The following is a 21,132-nucleotide window of genomic DNA, read 5'->3' as shown; positions in this document are numbered from 1 at the left end:
CGCCTGATTCCGGGGATCCTCCAACTGGGATTTCGTGAAAACCAGAAAATTTATTGAACGTTCCCAGAATTTTGCAACCCAAATGATTCCATTTCAGATGATCTGATCCCCCCATCCACCACCATACTGCTGATACAGTAAGGAGTAGAGTATATGGAAAAGATATCAGGTGCCATGCCAGGAGAGAAGAGAGATAGAGAGAGAGGAGAAGAGAGAGAGAAAGAGAGAGAGAGGGAGGGGGAGAGAGAGAGAGAAGAGAGAGAGAAGAGAGAGAGAAGAGAGAGAGAGAGAGAGAGAGAGAGAGAGAGAGAGAGAGAGAGAGAGAGAGAGAGAGAGAGAGAGAAAGAAAGGTGCAGTGAAAGGTGGCAGAGCTAGAGTGGTGTTTGTCAGACCATGAGACATCCTGAAAATCGGTGTTCTCAAAAACATTTGTTGTTCCATGTAGTGAATCTGTTATTAAATGCGTTGATGAATATCGCTGATTGGCTGGGCAGTGCACACACCTGGGTTCCCATGTAGAAATCAGACCCCAGGAGTGAAATCAGCTGGACTGTGGACCTGAAAAGCTGTGCATGCTGTTATAGTGTAGGTCCCAGGGCTTCCAGTCCCACTGTGGACCGGAAACAGCACAAAACAGCATGAAATAGAGTACAATGCCTCTTTGTGGCTGGCGTCATTCTCTACCACTGCACGTAACTAGTGTGACACCTTGTGAAAACTTGAATCCTTTGCAGAAAGCGAAGGCACCACAGGTGGGTCAATACTTGAGATTGAAATTTCTCATGAGGTGCAAGGTATTGTATTTGACCTGAAAAGGGTGAAATAACACCTTTTTGCTACCACTTCTATGAGCGACGTGTTCTAATAGAGTCAAGTTAACCTATTTAAAAATCACAGCCAATTTCCTTCTACATGGTGTCAAAAATGAAAATGATATACTTGTTTCCACTTCCACTCTCTCTCCTTTTGAATCATGCAGAGAGGGGAAAAGTTTTGTAGTTGGTGAATGATTTGCATCATTTGCATTCTTCTGTGACGCCAGAGAAAGTGATGCAACTGTGAGCCAGTGGGCTCAAGTCTCCCGGCCATTGTGGTTCAGGGTTAATAAGCAGGAGGTGCAGAGCACTGTTCTAACACCACCTGCTACAGCTTCTAAGAAATGGCCCCTCAGCTTATTTAGATGAATCCCCTAGAGAAGTCCTGTGTGACACAATCAGTGGAGTGGACCCCAAAATGGCCACCTCATGAGGCAATAAGGACTTCATTTCCCATAAGCGCTTTGTGTGCCAGCCAAGGAGTACTATTTCTGCTTTCCATAATAGGGATGTGGATGTCCAATTAAATAGACTTGATGCAGAGGTGAAGGCCTGTATTCTGACAATATGAGAACTGCTGGTCACGTGGCCAGGACAGAGGGAGACTTTATTTTGAGTGAATCACAGAGAGAATGGGGAGAGAACAATTGACAGGCAGCTTGCTATTTTCTCTTGTGGCGAAAAGACACAGAGCAATCTGACCCGATTTGTCCACTTATGAAATAACAGTGAGAGTGATGTCTGTAACAAGTCCCTCGTTTCCACCTGACAAGAACAAGACTTACTCTCTGCTGTTTCAGCGAAGTCTAAAACAAAGTTTTATATACCCTTACAGAAAGCGAAGGCACCACAGGTGGGTCAATACTTGAGATTGAAATTTCTCATGAGGTGCAAGGTATTGTATTTTACCTGAAAAGGGTGAAATAACACCTTTTTGCTACCACTTCTATGAGCGACGTGTTCTAATAGAGTCAAGTTAACCTATTTAAAAATCACAGCCAATTTCCTTCTACATGGTGTCAAAAATGAAAATGATATACTTGTTTCCACTTCCACTCTCTCTCCTTTTGAATCATGCAGAGAGGGGAAAAGTTTTCTAGTTGGTGAATGATTTGCATCATTTGCATTCTTTTGTGAGGCCAGAGAAAGTGATGCAACTGTGAGCCAGTGGGCTCAAGTCTCCCGGCCATTGGGGTTCAGGGTTAATAAGCAGGAGGTGCAGAGCACTGTTCTAACACCACCTGCTACAGCTTCTAAGAAATGGCCCCTCAGCTTATTTAGATGAATCCCCTAGAGAAGTCCTGTGTGACACAATCAGTGGAGTGGACCCCAAAATGAGCAAGACCTACTCTCTGCTGTTTCAGCGAAGTCTAAAACAAAGTTTTATATACCCTTAATCATTGGCAATTCATTGCCCTTAGCGGTTGTCATTTTCCTTGGTTCAAGCTAAGAAGCTTTTAAAGTCAACATGGATGAAGTTTTAATTTCATAATGTACCTCAACGCTACAGTGATTAAATGCATGGCAGTGATACTAGATCTCAAGCATTACCCGTTACAAACTCACCTCTCCAAAAGCTTCCAGGAAGGCAGCAGTGCTCAGTCAGTACCGATATTCACTTTGGAGGTGACAGAAGATACATCATCAACAACACAGCACACGCACCACATAGCCCTAATTTGAAATCCAATTCACTACAGATTCAACCCCCCCATTCTTATCAACCTCTGCTACTTCTCTGCTCTGCTCTACCAATCGTTTCAGCTCAATAAAACCTGAGAAAACAGGACCAGGAGGAGTCCTGTTCAATCCCCCTCAGATCCCCGACCTGCCTGCTAAGGCCCTCTGTGTCCCAGCTCGGCCCAGCCGTAGCCGAGCGGCAGGGAAATAAAGATAAAACTAATGAAGCCTTCTTATTGGATAGGCCGTGGTGGCGGAGGGGGCTCAGGGGTCCAGCGGGGAGCCCGGCTGTAGCCCCATTCTGGGGATGAAAACAGAGGCTGTTGAGGACAAGAGAGAGAGAAGGGAGGAGGGGATAAATCATCCCCAGGAGGAGAAGAGGAGGAGCAAGAGGAGAGCAGAGCTTCTGTCAGTACTGTAGCCTCCCCTCCACACCGACCGCATGTTTAATAAAAGATAAGCCATCCATCTCAAATCTCTCCTCCAAACACACAGTACAGCTCAGACCGCTCGCTCGCTGCCCCACTATTGAAATTGCACACCTGCATTATTCAGGCAACGCATTAGGCTTTATGGCCCATTCTTTCCCCTTGCTGAGCAAGACTCAGCTCAACCCATTGACATGGAAATGACAGAGCTGTTCAGACATAGTTTACAACCCCAAAATCGCAGTTTCCATAAACCTTAACCTGCTACAAGAGAGCTCACCACACTAAACAAGTATGTTGATTCATATAGAAATGTCCATGAGCAAAGTATAAAGAAAAATATTATATTGTATAAGAGAACTTCAATTCTCCAGAGTTCTGTCAACAGTACATGAAAGATATTATATTGTTTAAGAGAACTTCAATTCTCCAGAGTTCTGTCAACAGTACATGAAAGATATTATATTGTTTAAGAGAACTTCATTTCTCCAGAGTTCTGTCAACAGTACATTGAAATATATTATATTGTTTAAGAGAACTTCATTTCTCCAGAGTTCTGTCAACAGTACATGAAAGATATTATATTGTATAAGATAACTTCATTTCTCCAGAGTTCTGTCAACAGTACATTGAAATATATTATATTGTTTAAGAGAACTTCATTTCTCCAGAGTTCTGTCAACAGTACATGAAAGATATTATATTGTATAAGATAACTTCATTTCTCCAGAGATCTGTCAACAGTACCAAGATATTATACTGTATGAGAGAACTTTATTTCTCTTGAGCTCGGTCAACGGCACAAAGATATTATACTGTATGAGAGAACTTCATTTATCTTGAGTTCTGTCAACAGCTCAAGATATCATACTGTATAAGAGAACTTAATTTCTCTTGAGTTGTGTCAACAGTATAAAGAAAGCTATGATATTGTATAAGATAACTTTATTTCTCATATTGTATAAGATAACTTTATGTCACCAGTACAAATAAATATAGTATATTGTATAAGATCCCTTCCACTGAGATCCGTCAACAGTACAAAGACAGATATTGTAGGGAACAAGAGCACTTCATTTCTCCAGAGTTCTGCAAACTTTTGTAGAAAAGGAGAGAGACCAACCTATCCAGCAGCAGTCACCTGTCTCCGTTTTATCCCCCATCCAAAGTCCCCTCCATCCACTACACTACACCAAGAGAAACCTCTTCAGATCCAATCATCCCACTCAAATGGGACTTGACACTGTTCCCTACTGAGGGCCAATCTAGTTGGGAGGAGACACCCACCCCTCCACTGCACTCATTAAAGGAGAGAGGGGGGGGGGGGTATGGCTGACAAGCAGGCAGGTAGGTGGGACGAGGGCCAAGGAGGAAGTAGCTGGAAGCCAGGATGATTGATGCAAGGCTGTCTTCTAGAGCTGGTATACTGCTCCATCATCCATCAGTAGGATCAACTCAATCTGCTGGGGAGGAAACTGAAACACAGCAGCTGGTGAACTGTGAAACAGACTTCTACTACTGTTATTCCAAAGGATATGCACACTGATGACTGCAGTAGATTGCATGTGTTAGGGTGGTGGGAGGAGGGATAGTGCGAGAGGCGGTGAATTGTAAAATTGGCTGGCTACAGTACTACAGTACAAGAATAGGTCCCATTCCTAGGAGTACAATAGCTCCTAAAGCTAATTTCTATTTTCAGATTACTTTTCTGTTTAATGATACCAATATATATGCATTACATAATCCTGTAACATTGTGAGGCTTCCCATGGTAGAATCCCAGCGTCCTCTGAGCATGGCTAGAAAGTGGACTCACTGGTCTTCATTATTAACATGTAAACATAAATGGAGGGTTGTTACTCAACATACACACATGTAACAATTCCCCCATTCCCTCAACTGGATGAAGATAAGCATGCCTGAAACTGGAGGCTTATTGAACCACTGCCCTCACGTTCACATTTAATATGCCAAAACACTGTAGAATCACAAGGGCGTCACGAGGGTCTCAGAGGGTATAGCCCCGGGGGGAGCGGAAGACGGAACTAGAACTCCAGCAGACCAGCCACCTAACAACCGGTTCAATGGCTCGCTAGATAGAAAACAGAGGGAAAAGACACAGTAAGAACCCAAGGCAAAAAAAGGTAAATTTGTCTGCTGAAAAGTCAACCCGAAGAACCAGACAAGTGTTGCGGCTGAAAGAGCCATGGAGTAGGGAGGGAAAACTGTGTTGGAGTTACTATAGACCTGAATTTGCAGACCGGCATGTCTCCTCTCTCTCCCTCTCTCTCGTTCTCGCTCGCTCTCTCGATCCCTCACTCTCCCTCTCTCTCTCTCTCTCTCTCTCTCTCTCTCTCTCTCGATCCCTCTCTCTCTCTCTCCTTTTTTCTCTCTCTCTCTATCCCTTCCTTTCTCTCTCCCACTCCCTTTCTCTCTCTCTCTCTCTCTCTCTCTCTCTCTCTCTCTCTCCCGCTCTCCCTGCCTCTCTCTCTCCCTCCATCGCTCCCTCTTTCCTATCAGTCCCCCTCTGCCTACTATTTGCTGCTCTGATTGTATCATCTCTGAGTGGCCCCCTGTCCTGAAATGGAGCCAGCACCAGCAATCAAGACTAAACTGATAGGATACGGAGGATTGGAAGGGAGGGGTCTAGTCACCATGGAGAGCATGACAGGAACAACACACATTTACTGCATTGACAAACATTGTGGAAAAAAAACACTCCATGTGAGGAAGGCGGGATTTAATATCGGAGGACAAGGAGAGCCGACTCCCCAGGCCCTTCTAATAAAGTGGGCCAATAAATCAGGGCCTATTGAGGGCCACTCTTGCTGGGGTTGGTGGGGAAATGTCGAGGGCTCATGGAGAATGCTGGCTCTCGCCAAGGAACGGCTTCGCAGTCGAATTCGCAGTTGACACAGCAGCAGCATTCTGGGAAATAAACAGCTCTGGTGTTTGTTTAGCAACACAACTACAATAATGTGTTCCCCTTTGTCATTGACTAGTCTAGGGTGAAAAATACATGAAATTAACAACACAGTGTTGTGAATGAGGAGTCTTAAGAAACGGCATGTGAATACATGCTCTCTGTGTAATTGGACTTCTCTCTTGAGGATATATCATTGGTCAGGAAAGCTGAGTCGGTGCATGTTGTCTTCTACTTCCTGTATTGGAGAGACATTCTGCATGCAGCACAACATATCCAAGGTCTTTGTTCTTTTTAAACGCAGGCAGATTGTGAGGGAAGGTTTATCTCTGTGGTAATGCGCTGTGTCACTACGGAGTCTTCATGAATGGGCCAGCAGAGCTCCGAATGGAGAAGGGAGAAATTGAAGGAAAAATTGCCCATTTTGCGTTTTACCTGCGTGACACTTTCCATCTCCTTTCACACATCTACCTCCCAAATATCTAAAACACATCGACTTCATCCTCTAAGCAGTCTAGGCTCCTTTAGGATCACATGCAAACATTGCAGGGAAACAGGTTTTGGGGGAAAAAGGGTGAACATGATAATTCCATCATCCAGGCCAGCTCCTGGATTGCACATTCTATCACTGACAAACCATCAGCTTTTTATTTTCCTTGCCTCAAGCTTTCAAAAAAATAGATAGAAGGAAGGATTTTTTTTATTACACCTTAGAATGCAATTTAATCTGTGGGGAGTGGGACTACAGTTTCATCGCTTCAATCTTTATTTCAGTGTGTGAAACAATTGACCAGTTTTTCATCTTCTAGCAGTTCCTCTGGGAGGTTCCCCATATGTTTCCTGAGCTACAATATAAACAGACAGTTGGAAAACGATTCCATTACGACTTTCATGTAGCTACATTAGCTTGTCTCTGTTATGATAGGGCTGCCAAAACACTCAAAGGCTAAATAAAGTCAAGCCGCTGATTCCATGGTTGGATGTGTACCATACACTCACACTGCCTACCTGACAGATAGATAGAAGCTTGGATAGCTTCATTTCTGTAGAGAGATGGTATTTTTTCTCTCGATCTGAGATCGCCTGACGAAATAAAGAGAGAAAATGTGTTTTGCTGTTGGCCTCCACTGAATGATAATCTGACAGAGGGCTTTGAGAAGAGCAGTGGAGAGCTGTAGGGCCACAGTTGTAGAGGGGCCTATTTTGAAGCGCAAGTGTTTTTATAAAGACAACATCCCTCCAACAAAGTCAGTTCAGATGATTTCCATTTCCAAGGGTTCCTTTTAGTTCCCTCTCGGCTACTCAGAAAGATATTTCTAATGACTTGTAGCAGCATGAATGTGACAGTACAGACAGGCTGAAACAGTGACTTGATATTCATGCAGCTTCATACAGCTTCATACAGCTGCCTTGTCTTAGATGTTCTATGGGCTTAGTGACTGACGCTTGGACATCTAGTAATCTACCTGATCTATCAAACATGTCTTTACAAGGAGAGAATGCAGCCAGTGAAAATAAATAGCTCAGTGTCAGATCAATAGCCTATGATTGCTTTAATGTGGATCTAGGATTTTTTTTAAATACTTGGGCGGAAAAGAGGCTGAAAACTCATCTAGGGAATTGGATTTCTTTCAAGATTTCTTTTGGGAAGGCTTTCCACAAGATGTTGGAACATTGCTGAGGGGACTTGCTTCCACTCAGCCACAAAGCATTAGTGAGGTGATAATTAGGACTGGCTCACAGTCGGCGTTCCAATTCATCCCAAAAGTGTTCGATGGGCTTGAGATCAGGGCTCTTTGCAGGCCAGTTAAGTTCTTCCACACCGATCTCGATAAACCATTTCTGTATGGACCTCGCTTTGTGCATGGGGGCATTGTCATGCTGAAACAGGAAAGGGCCTTCCCCAAACTGTTGCCACAATGTTGGAAGCACAGAATAGTCTAGAATGTCATTGCAAGATTTCCCTTCACTGAAACTAAGGGCCCTAGCCCGAACCATGAAAAACAGCCCTAGACCATTATTCCTCCTCCACCAAACTTTACAGTTGGAACTATGCATTGGGGCAGGTAGGGTTCTCCTGGCAACTGCCAAACCCAGATTCGTCCGTCGAACTGCCAGATGGTGAAGCGTGATTCATCACTCCATAGAAAGCATTTCCACTGCTCCAGAGTCCAATTGCGACAAGCTTTACACCACTCCAGCCGACACTTGGTTTTGCACATGGTGATCTTAGGCTTGCTCGGCCATGGAAACCCATTTTAATGAAGCTCCCGACAAATAGTTATTATGCTGACGTTGCTTCCAGAGGCAGTTTGGATCTCGGTAGTGAGTGTTGCAACCAAGGACAACGCTCCCGTTCTGTGAGCATGTGTAGCAAACCACTTTGCGGCTGAGCCGTTGTTGCTCATAGACGTTTCCACTTCACAATAACAGCCTTTACAGTTGACTGGGGCAGCTATAACAGGGCAGAAATTTGACGAATTGTTTTGTTGGAAGTCAAGTTGAAAGTCAAGTTGAAAGTCACAGCTCTTCAGTGAGGTCATTCTACTGCCAATGTTTGTCTATAGAGATTGCATGGCTGTGTGCTCAATTTTATACACCTGTCAGCAACAGGTGTGGCTGAAAAAGACAAATCCACAAATGTTAAGGGGTGTCCACATAAGGGGTGTCCACATCCCCATTTTGTACCTACAGTGAATAGTGTATTTAATGGCTTACAATGCGTATTCTATAGGCTTATACAACCCACTGTGCAAAAACAGGTTGAATCAAAATAGTTTACAAGTCATTTAATCCAAAGAAAATATTGAAACAACTTGGAAAACTGCTTGGATTTGCCTTAAGGGATTTTTTTTACCCAACTGTTAACCTAAATCCAATGACATGGTGACAATTTTTATGGTTTCTCTCTCTCCATCACTCCATCACTCTCTCCCTCTCTCTCTCTCTCCCTTACCCTCTCTTTTCTCACATTCTTTCTTTCTCTCCATCTCCATCCCTCCTCTCAATCCCTCCATCTCTCACCCTCCCTAGCTCCCTCTCTCTCCCCCTTCTCTCTCTCCTTCTCTCATTCCTTCTCCCCTCAACGCCAGTGTTCTTTCATTTCCATCAGAGTCTTATTAATGTAATCTAATAACAACAATAAAGGCGCCCCTTCAGTCAGTGCCTCCCTCACAAATCCTAACCAATTGTTCCAATCACTCCTCAGCACTGAGCCAATGTTCCATAGCCAGACACTCTTATTTCCCACAACATTAATGAACTCCATCATTTGAAAGCCTTAGACTCTCTCTCTCTGCCACTTGACTGCAGGTTGGGGGAGGAGCCTCGGTTCCAACTCCTTGAAAATTAAAAGTATCAATCAAGGAGGAGATCAGTGGTTATGATGGCTCCCCTGAACATATACAGATGCTAACCAGAATGCATGCATGCAATGTCATAATGAGCCCGGAAATCTCCGGTGCTGTCTTGTGGTCCTTCAAATCATACATTTGGATGCTTATTGTGTCATTACTGGACATACAGTATTAAAAAAATCACATTATATTTGAATGATGTGCGTGTTAATGTAACAAAATGCAACTAATGCTGGACCATGACCTCCATCACATTGTGAATTGAAATGGATGAATCATTATAATCTGAAGAGCGTCAATATTGTCAAATCTCTATATCAATGACTGTGAGAAGCATTCAAGCCAGCTCAATATCTGACCACAGGGCCTTCCTTCCCACTGGGCACAGACGTCAGTGAAATGTCTATTCCATGTTGGTTCAACGTAATTTCATTGAAATGACTTGGAAACAACGTTTATTCAACCAGTGTATGCCCAGCGGGTTAAGAAGCATGTCTTCTGCAACATTGTTGCTGTGTTTGAATCAACCCAAAGGAATTGAGTGAAAGCAGCAGGAGATGCATTGAAAATCGTTTTGTCCTGTGTGCCTTGAGCAACTTAATTTATCTCCCTTGGTCCTGGATTGATGATAGGGTTTCAATATACACTTGGCATACATCTTGACTGCACATGATATAGGCTAGCTAGAGCAAAATTGCATGTCCAGCCAAACAAAGTTAATCTGACCGTTTTGGTGCAGTATGTCTGCTTGAGGCAGACACCTGTGTTGTAACCTACACATGCAGGCAGGGGTGTATTCACTAGGAACCAAACATAACCAAACGGAAGCAAACGGAACGAAACGGGGAGGGACCAGTCTGGATTTATCCAATAGAAACACTTGCTTTAGTCCAAACTGTTTGCAACGGTTTGGACTAATGATTACACCCCAGGTTAATGCCCTTCTCTTCAATCTGTCGACTCTGGGAGCTGTCATTTCAGCACCACGGGTTAAACAGCACTTGAATGTTGCTTATGTCGCACTTGTCACCTTTTTGGGGGTCTGGGATGTGAAACGGTGCATCCACGATCCCTTCACCGGCCCATGTGCATTGACGGCACAGTGGCTAAAACCTAGTGGTTTAGTGGGTAATCCAAGATCCAAATCGTAATTTTACTGAGCTATGTGTCTGTCACTTTCATTTCAAGGTGGAATTCACTGGTGACCTATTCGCACACTTCACATGAACGAACAGATCAATGCCGCGCGCGTCTTCCAATGATTTGGGGATTTAGTTCACCATCTGCAGCTGAGGATGCACACACGCATCTTTCCAGCGCCACACAACTTTGCCGTTACGCCATAGTCTAAACAGGCTATATCTTAAATTCCCTATCTGTTGAAATATTGTATTTGTAAAATATATTAAAGGTAACACAACTACAGCTAACGGTTTGCATATAATGAGCATTCATAAAAAAAAATATATATATATATATAAATATATATATATATAATATATATATATATATATATATATATATATATATATATATATATATATATATATATATATATATATAATATAATATATATAATATATCATGGACACACACAAGCACGCACTAACGCGAACGCACACACACACACACATATGCACGCGCACACGTTTATGATCAGAGACATGATCGTTTCACTCTTACCATAAAATCTTTCTATTTTTCAGCAATAATGTGTCATTGCTGCAGTGCACATTTATTTTCACTGAGTTACAACTTTTAACAGATATAAATAACGTAAATAAATAAATTACAGTACGCTGATCAAGTAGCGTAATGTAGCCTATTACAGTAGGCTTATCAAGCAGCGAAATGTAGCCTATGCGCAATGAACATTACACATTTTCAAACATCCCCAATGAGTGCTCTAGCGCCCAACGCATACAAATCTATGCGTAACGAGCTGTAGAAACGAAAACTCCTTACAATGCGCATAAACTGCTGCGAGGTGTAGCACTCGGGGGACTAAAGGCACAGGTACTATGGAAGGAGCTCATTCAAATTGCTACATATAACATTCAGGTTTCACAAAAAATCTGAATGTTTTTTATGGTAAGAAGGTAGAATAGCCTCCTGACCATAGAACCAATGTGTTGCATTGAGTACATTTCAATGTTTTAATCAAGAAACTTTACATCGCTGCACTGATAACAAAACATATGAACTTACCCACAAGCAGTTTCCAAAAAGATCCTATTCCGCTGTCAGTTCCGATCATAAAAGCTCACCATCAGAATGCCGGTGTAGGCTAATGCTAATAACACGCCTCGTCTCCTTATACAAAGGTCGTTGAACAATATGCCTAATACACAGATATCCCATTCACGCAAAAGCCAAATTGTCCACAGCGGGGTCTAATCCAAAGAACATATGCATATCATCTGCTTTTTTCAGTGCCGAATAAAAAAGGTGCAGATGGTCAATTTGAAAATAACATTAAGCCCCGCGGCGGTGGGGAAATCTACTCTGATAGGAGAAAAAGGTTGACATATAATGAAGGAGAAAATCAAACATTCCAGACTGCCGATCCTTGGTTATAAATAGTCCCCCAGACCTCTCCGCTGCGAAACACACAATTTCCCACTCCCAAAAACTCGTGCGGTCCTCACAGGCTGCAGAACGGCAGAGAGCTATCTATAATGTAGGCTATATTTCACAAGTATTCTGTAATACCACATCCGATTAGGTTTTCCTTCAGCGTACCGCTATGCGAACACTCACAATCCGAGTTTGATGGATCCGTCCTTCAAGTCCAAGAGCCCGCGCAGAGTCCTCGTGCACCAACAGACGCACCCGGGGAAAAATTCAGTGGATGGAGAAAACAGATGTGCATACAGTCCAAATATGAAACTATAAATACAGGTCTGAAGACTTTTTGCCTTGCAGTTCATTTGCATTTAGTGGGGCATTTCCAGACAACAGATTCATTCCCCTGCCCTCGCTAGACCGCAGTCACTATGTGGACCGGTAGGCAATGCAGTTCTCAAATTTAAAGATAGACGTACTGCCGCCCAATGGAAAAAAATGATAAGATTCTAGTCACACTACCCAGACCAACCGTCCACTATTACTACATTTATCTATCGAGCCACCTTTGCATAGGCCAGTGGTTCTCAAACTGTGGGATGCGTGAGATGTGCATCATCAGAACCCCTCTTGTCATGTCAATTATTGTGCAAACAAGAGCAGGGTTTCCCAATCTCGGTCCTGGGGGGGGTTCCCTAATGCTGGAAGGGGGGCCTGACTGAAAAAGTTTGGGAACCCATGGCAAAGGTGAGACATGTGTGTTTGGAGTTGAACATGCCCCAAAAAGTCAACAAATAGCATATGGTCTACTAATGGTGATAACATGATTTTTCACACACAAAAAAACAACAGGGATGTCAACACAAGTTGAACAATATCAAATGATAAGGTTTCACTGGGTGATACACTAGCCTGGTTTTATGTGTAGCATTTAAATGGAATCCATGTAATATCGCAGTGTTTACATTTTACGTACCACAGACTGGTTTCATGGGCTAGACATAACATAGTAAACTTAAATCCGGAACACTCAAATTAGCATCTATGTCTAGAAACACAAGTGTTGCGTGTTGGAATATCATCAAGGACAACTTTAGCATTTTAGCGATATAGCAACTTTGCAACTACCTACTACTTTTAGCTACTCTGCAACTAGTTAGCATGTTATCTAACCCTTCCCCTAACCCTTTTAGCTTAACCCATAGCCTAGCTGACATTAGTGTTAGGCACCTAGCCACCCCTAGCTAACGTTAGCCAAAACAAATTGTAATTGATAACATATCATACCTTCTGCAAATTCGTATTGTATTGCACAAATTGCAATTCGTAACATATTGTACAAATTGCAATTTGAGGGACTGCATGTGTCCCCAAGTAACACAGAGGAACTTCATGTGTCCCCAAGTAACACAGATGGAGTACATGTGTCCCCAAGTAACATTTTCAGTTATTTTCCTCCACTCTCCAGCTGAGCCTTATCCTGAAATACATTGACACTGTCATGTTACATCAGCTATCTCAATCCCTGGTGTTGAACCACCTGCCTGTCTGGTCGACGAGGTATTCATCCCAGTTCTCAAGGTATGTTCATACAGACTAAGAGGTTGATGGGAATGCAGACTTCCCTGTGAACCCAGCAGAAGAGGTTCTGGCTGTGTCCCAAAGGGCACAATATTCCTTATATAGGGCACCAGGTTTGACCAAAGCCCTATGGGCCTTGTTTGATTTCCCCAGGACTGGGCAACCCTGTCAAGGCGGTGGCCTCTGAGTCCCTGTCTCTGTGAGGTGAATTTCGATGAGGGGGCTTTAAGAGAAAGAAAGGCCCCCTCAGACAGAACCTCTGCACTGTGTGCTCTCTCTGTCATACAGGCCTGGCAGGGAACGTGACTTCTTCATGAATGGAGAGTGGACAAACACGGCTTTGAGGTCTTTTTTCTCTCTCCTTCTCCTAGTGTGGGGATAGTTGTGCAGGTTTGAGGCTGGTTCATACTTCTGGACAACGCAGGGTGAAAGGGGAAGAGGGTCTGTGTTGTGTGGTTTCTGATGAGACAGGGGGCACATTGACTGGAATGAATACGAGTAACAGCAACTGTTTCTATTTTCTAGATTGGGAATTCTGGTTTATATTCTGCTAAAGTTCCCTTTTGCAAACGCTTATTAAACATTTGTTTTATCCCATTTTTCCTACTTTTCCATATTACCCTGAAATACAGTACTATCGACAGTTCACATACGCAACCCTCCACAAACAGCATATTGACCTGAGGCTGCAGAAGCTGTCACACAGAGTTCATACATACAGAGAATAATGCACATTGTGAAGCTGCAATAACATCACTACGGTAACTACTGTACAGCAAGGTTCCAGGGGCTAGAGAACAGCTCTACACATCCTGCCTTCAGTGTTACAGGTTAACCGTGGAAAACCATCCCAGCAATAATTCATGATACAGTAAGGAGCCACAAGCCCACTTTTTATAAACCAGGTCCGCTTGAGAAGACACAGATTTGTAAATGGATGCATCAACACCCACCCACACACCCACACACAAACACACACCCACACCAACACACACACACACACACACACACAACAGGAGCAAGGAAATCATAAGCCGGTTGATTTTACCCCCTAATTACAAGATTATTTCATCTACGGGAGGACACAACCTCCTCTCTGATTGCAGGGACAATCCAGCTACGTCCGCTCATTAGTTTGGCACACACCTGTGCCAATACTGTGGCAATACTAAACCCATTACACAACGCAATGACATATCACCATCAACATCTTTCAGCTTCTGTAACACACACCTCAAATAACTGTTGTACTATGTGATACGAAACCATGTCATACCATATCACAGGATTGTTATATTTCAAAGCTGAGGAAGGAACTTCACTCATTGATTCTAGAGGAAGATATTGCAGCAGACATGGAACAGTGTGAATCCACAGAGAGCAGAGCACAATCTCTGGATGAGAGACAGAGAAGTTCTGGGCACAAATCAACCCAAACGTTCTGTCTGCGGCAGCGGGAGCTTCCATTTGTAAGTCATGTCTTTTATGGAGGGACATACAAGGAGGAGTGTGGAGGGAGAGATAGAAACAGAGGGGTGTTGGGGGATTTAAAAAACACCCTGCTGGGTTCTCGCAGAGAAGGACCAGACAGCCGGGTCATGCTGTAACACACTCCGGAAAATGTCCAAGTGTCATGTCAGGCGACGGGGGAGTCTCTCTGGCCATGGCTCAGCTGGAGGGAGACATCCCACCACAGCTGCATTTCCTCATCAGTGGATGAAGATGCGTGTGGAGATGACAGAGATAAAGCGAAAGGAAACGATGGTTGGTTCTCAATAGAATACTAAGGGTTTTCTCATCATTTAGTATTTAGACAAAAGCTCTCTCTTTGGGGAAATAGCGAAAGCAGCATGCAATGTACAGTAAAAACAATATGTTCATCAATATTAATGATACTACATTGCTTTCTCCATGGGTGTCTAAATCTTGTTGAATAATTCAACAAAATTTGTTCCAGCTCATCATCACAACTTAACACTCTGCCACATTTCCCGATCCTGAAACAGGTATCTGGCTAGCCTACCATTAGAGATGTCCTTCCGTGATATGGAGCAGAGGGAGCCCTGCATGGCAATACTAATCAGTTTAAGGGTTTTGACGCCGTTGTCAACATCATTAGCCAGTCTTATTCAGATCCCTTGCGTGTCGACTGAATTATACATCATGAGGTTCAGTCAAGGTATTCAGCGGAGCTGTCATGAAGATGACTCCCAGGGCCACGGAGGGACGTCACTATTCTAACCTCTTGCCTTAATTAGACGGTCTTGGCCCATTCCAGGAAGTCCCCATAGTACCTTTACATAATCTCTTCAGCATGTTGGAGGTGTGTAGCAACAGTGTAGCAGGCAGTGTAAGTGTCCAGATAGAATATTAATGGAGGAGAGTAGAAGAGGTATGATGTCTTGACGTCTCTGGGCAATTCCAGTGTTTAGCGTTCATTTTTTCTTTGTTTCTCTTTTAAATCCCCCAACACCCATCTGTTTCGATCTCTCCCTCCACACTCCTAAGTGGCAGATAGCGACTTGGTTTAGCCTATCACAGGGCATGGCCCATGCTTGATACGATAGTGTACGGTGAAGCGTCCTCTGAGCCACAATGTTGATGGTTTCATGTCTGTGAGATGTGCCGCTCTGGTAACCGTAGGTCAGTAATGCAATGGCTTTTCCCGTTTGGCGCCGGTGAAAACATCATACAGGTCCCTGATTCCATCAGATGACGACTGCGCTGTAGTTTTCGCTTCTTTTGCCAGGTTTCACCCCATCTTCTCTGCACACTCTATTTAAATTCAGCTAACGGCTGCTATTTAAAAGGTTTACATGAAGCTGATTGATGGTGTCAGGGCCTGTTCTTTAAATGACATGTACGGGTAGTTTTCTTTAATTCCACATGCACTGAGCTACTGTAGTGTGCGCTTAAGCATAGCGGGCGCTGCTGTTTCTATGCTGCAGCAAATAGAGTAAAGCTGAATAATACAACCAGCATGTTATGAACTCTACATGCAACAGTACTGGTCGACAGGAGGAGGTTTTTTATGACAGATGGTCATAAGCCTATATGCATAATGATGCATTATACATGTACTAGTATGACACAGTCATAATGCAGTATAAGCATAGTTATAGACACACATAAAGACTCATACAGTCTCATAATCCCGTATCAAATCTAATTGTATTTGTCACATTCACATGGTTTGCAGATGTTAATGCGAGTGTAGCGAAATGCTTGTGCTTCTAGTTCCGACAATGCAGTAATAACCAACGAGTAATCTAACCTAACAATTCCACAACTACTACCTTATACACACAAGTATAAAGGGATAAAGAATATGTACATAAAGATATATGAATGAGTGATGGTACAGAACGGCATAGGCAAGATGCAGTAGATGGTATCGAGTACAGTATATACATATGAGATGAGTAATGTAGGGTATGTAAACATTCTATTAAGTAGCATTGTTTAAAGTGGCTAGTGATACATTTTTTACATCAATTTCCATTATTAAAGTGGCTGGAGTTGAGTCAGTATGTTGGCAGCAGCCACTCAATGTTAGTGGTGGCTGTTTAACAGTCTGATGGCCTTGAGATAGAAGCTGTTTTTCAGTCTCTCGGTCCCAGCTTTGATGCACCTGTACTGACCTCGCCTTCTGGATGATAGCGGGGTGAACAGGCAGTGGCTCGGGTGGTTGTTGTCCTTGATGATCTTTATGGCCTTCCTGTGACATCGGGTGGTGTACGTGTCCTGGAGGGCAGGTAGTTTTCCCCCGGTGATGCGTTGTGAAGACCTCACTACCCTCTGGAGAGCCTTACGGTTGTGGGCGGAGCAGTTGCCGTACCAGGCGGTGATACAGCCCGACAGGATGCTCTCGAATTGTGCATCTGTAGAAGTTTGTGAGTGCTTTTGGTGACAAGGCAAATCTCTTCAGCCTCCTGAGGTTGAAGAGGCGCTGCTGCGCCTTCTTCACAACGCTGTCTGTGTGGGTGGACCAATTCAGTTTGTACGTGATGTGTACGCCAAGGAACTTAAAACTTACTGTCCTCTCCACTACTGTCCCGTCGATGTGGATAAGGGGGTGCTCCCTATACCAATAATCCTAATGCATTATAAGTATAATCATAGTGAGACACACATAAAGACTCATATAGGCTCATAATTCCCTATACCAATAATCCTAATGCATTATAAGTATAATCATAGTTAGACACACATAAAGACTCATTAAGTCTCAAAATCCCGTATACCAATAGTCCTAATGCATTATAAGTATAATCATAATGACTTATAATGTACAGCAACATAATGCTTCATAACTGCTGGTCCCTTTTTCCTCAAGGATCATACAGCATTAGAATGACCATCAGCGTGATGCATTTCTATCGTTTTTGTCAATGAGCAGGACGTCATTATTACTGCATCATAATCTTTGTTATGGTGTGTTATAGAGTACTTATAAGCCACTATAAAGTAATTGAGGGCTTTAGGAAAAGTGATGAAATGTGGGTTCGATTCCCGCTGGCACCATATATATATATATTTTAAAATGCACTCGCTGTGCTGTAAGTCGCTATGAATAAGAGCTTCAGATAAATGCCATACATATTTGTCAGACATGTTGTAACATTTTGTTGCACAGGACTTTGACTTTTTCTTTGACCTTTTTCTCTTTTTTTGAGTATTTATGTTACATTTTTTCCCAATTGTTTACCCACTGAAACTGGCCATGAGGCACAATGATCCAACCCTCTAACAACAGAACCATACACCAAATCTGTGATACTACTGGCACATATTTTGCTTTGCACTCAGATTGCCGATTGATCACTTTCACTCTTCACATGTACAAACACTAACTGCGTACATGTTCACTTTGCAATCAGACCTTCGGTATGGATAAAAAGGCCACAGGGGAGTATTCTTGTGTTTGGAGAACAATGGAAGCAAACTTGGCAGAGAGAGGTGGAGGTGGAGGTGGAGGTAGAGGTAGAGGTGGGGGTAGAGGTAGAGGTAGAGGTGGAGGTGGAGGTGGAGGTGGAGGTGGAGGTGGAGGTGGAGGTGGAGGTAGAGGTAGAGGTGGGGGTAGAGGTAGAGGTGGAGGTAGAGGTAGAGGTGGAGATAGAGGTAGAGGTGGAGGTGGAGGTGGGGGTAGAGGTAGAGGTAGAGGTAGAGATAGAGGTGGAGGCAGAGATAGAGGTAGAGGTGGAGGTGGGGGTGGGGGTGGGGGTGGGGGTAGGGGTAGAGGTAGAGGTGGAGGTGTAGGTGGAGGTAAAGGTGGGAGTAGAGGTGGAGGTAGAAGTAGAGGTGGAGGTGGGGGTAGAGGTAGAGGTAGAGGTGGAGGTGGGGGTAGAGATAGAGATAGAGGTGGAGATAGAGGTGGAGGTAGAGATAGAGTTGGAGGTGGAGATGGAGGCAGAGGCAGAGGTAGAGATAGAGGTAGAGATAGAGGTAGAGGTGGAGGTGGGGTAGAGGTAGGGGTAGAGGTAGAGGTGGAGGTGTAGGTGGAGGTAAATGTGGGAGTAGAAGTGGAGGTGGAGGTGAAGGTATAGGTGGAGGTGGGGGTAAAGGTAGAGGTAGAGGTAGAGGTGGAGGTGGAGGTGGAGGTAGAGGTAGAGGTGGAGGTGGAGGTGGGGGTGGGGGTGGGGGTAGAGGTAGAGGTGGAGGTAGAGATAGAGGTAGAGGTGGAGGTGGGGGTAGAGATAGAAGTGGAGATGGAGATAGAGGTGGAGGTAGAGATAGAGGTGGAGGTGGAGGTAAAGGTGGAGGTAAAGGTGGGAGTAGAGTTGGAGGTGGAGGTGGAGGTAAAGGTGGGAGTAGAGGTGGGGGTAGAGGTGGAGGTGGAGGTAAAGGTGGGAGTAGAGTTGGAGGTGGAGGTGGAGGTAAAGGTGGGAGTAGAGGTGGGGGTAGAGGTAGAGATAGAGATAGAGGTGGAGGTGGAGATAGAGGTGGAGGTGGAGGTGGAGTTTAAGGTGGGAGTAGAGTTGGAGGTAGAGGTGGAGGTGGAGGTAGAGATAGAGGTGGAGGTAAAGGTGGGAGTAGAGGTGGAGGTAGAGGTGGAGGTGGAGGTAAAGGTGGGAGGAGAGGTGGGGGTAGAGGTAGAGGTAGAGGTAGAGATAGAGGTGGAGGTAAAGGTGGGAGTAGAGGTGGGGGTAGAGGTGGAGGTTAAGGTGGGAGTAGAGGTGGAGGTAGAGGTGGAGGTAAAGGTGTGAGTAGAGGTGGAGGTAGAGGTAGAGGTGGAGGTGGAGGTAAAGGTGGGAGTAGAGGTGGAGGTAGAGGTAGAGGTGGAGGTAAAGGTGGGAGTAGAGATAGAGGTAGAGGTAGAGGTGGAGGTGGAGGTGGAGGTGGGAGTAGAGGAGGAGATGGAGGTAGAGGTGGAGATGGAGGTAGAGGTGGAGGTGGGTTAGAGGTAGAGGTGGAGGTGGAGGTAGAGGTGGAGATGGAGGTAGAGAGGGGTAGAGATGGAGGTAGAGGTAGAGGTGGAGGTGGGGGTAGAGGTAAAGGTAGAGAAAGAGGTAGAGGTGGAAGTGGGAGTAGAGGTGGGGGTAGAGGTGGGAGTAGAGGTGGGAGTAGAGGTGGGGGTAGAGGTGGGAGTAGAGGTGGGAGTAGAGGAAGACCAAGAACAGGGAGAGTAATCTCTGATGAAATTCGGGCGACTGTGGTGGACCATGTGGTCAACCATGGTTTGACCTTAAGAGAGGCAGAGAGTGCAGCCCAATCTGAACAGCTTCACCGTAGAATCCATCATCCGGACGTTCCAAAATGAGAATAGGTATGTACTGTAAACATTGGATCTCTCTACTACTTTTACTACTTGACAGTAGTGCAACATAAAGCACAGTAAAGACTGTAGATTCCAATACATACTGGAAGGGGAAACAAAGTCAATGTTTCATGTATTACTGTATGCCTGAAACTGGGAGCTTTACTACTTTGTCAAATCAAATCAAATATTTATTGTGTATACTGTATTACAGTTTTTCCCAATTGGAACTTGAAACGCAATCACTGAAGCCTGAAACTCATATACCAAATCCCTAAACCAAGTCTGCAAAATTATAAGCACAATTCCTGCTTTACACTCAGTTTTCAATTCTATATCTCACTTTTTGTAAAACACTACACACAGTTCTCTACATTAGGCACAACATTCTAAATGAAAATCTCTTTAATCCCTTTGGAAAGCAATGCCAATCACAATGCCAAGCTCTATACACCAATTGGCAACACCCACTCCTCATAGGTGTAAACACTAGTTGCTGAATTGTTCACTTAGAAATCAGAGCATTAACACTATAAAAGGCCACAGATGAGTGCTCCTGTTTTGGAGGAAAATGGAAGTCAATGGTGAAGCAAGAGCTAGAGGTGAAGGAGTGAGAGTAAGAAGAGGAGAATGAGGAAGGACAGTTGTCTCAGATGAGATCAGGGCCACATTGGTTGACCATGTGCTCAACCATGGATTGAGTATAAGGGGCGCTGGGCAGAGAGTTCAGCCCAACCTGAGCTGCTACACGGTTGCATCTATCATTCGAACATTCAGAAATGACAACCGGTAAGTTACCTACCATCTACACTATGCTCTTTATTTATGTATACTGTAGTATACTGCAGTCTGACATATCAGTTTGCCAACTCGAACCTTCAGCTTCCTCCACAGATTTTCTATGGGATTAAGGTCTGGAGATTGGCTAAACCACTCCAGGACCTTAATATGCTTCTTCTTGAGCCACTCCTTTGTTGCCTTGGCCGTGTGTTTTGGGTCATTGTCATGCTGGGATACCCATCCACGAT

At 44.1% G+C, this 21,132-nt stretch overlaps 1 protein-coding gene across 3 annotated transcripts in view; it reads right to left on the bottom strand.

The window, feature by feature from the left end:
• The window catches only part of LOC110495463 (interleukin-1 receptor accessory protein-like 1), a 413,831-nt gene extending 401,635 nt beyond the window's left edge, over window positions 1-12,196 (bottom strand). For 2 of the 3 annotated variants that reach the window (XM_036982526.1, XM_036982528.1), the window contains exon 1: window positions 11,410-12,196. The gene's annotated coding sequence lies outside the window, so the exon portion shown is untranslated. The remainder of the gene's footprint in view (window positions 1-11,409) is intronic. The other variant, XM_036982527.1, reaches the window with a different exon arrangement.
• Window positions 12,197-21,132: the final 8,936 nt, after the last annotated feature.

This window comes from Oncorhynchus mykiss, chromosome 7, assembly GCF_013265735.2.
Source record: "Oncorhynchus mykiss isolate Arlee chromosome 7, USDA_OmykA_1.1, whole genome shotgun sequence".
Lineage (NCBI taxonomy): Eukaryota > Metazoa > Chordata > Actinopteri > Salmoniformes > Salmonidae > Oncorhynchus > Oncorhynchus mykiss.
This window is presented reverse-complemented; position numbering and strand designations above follow the sequence as displayed.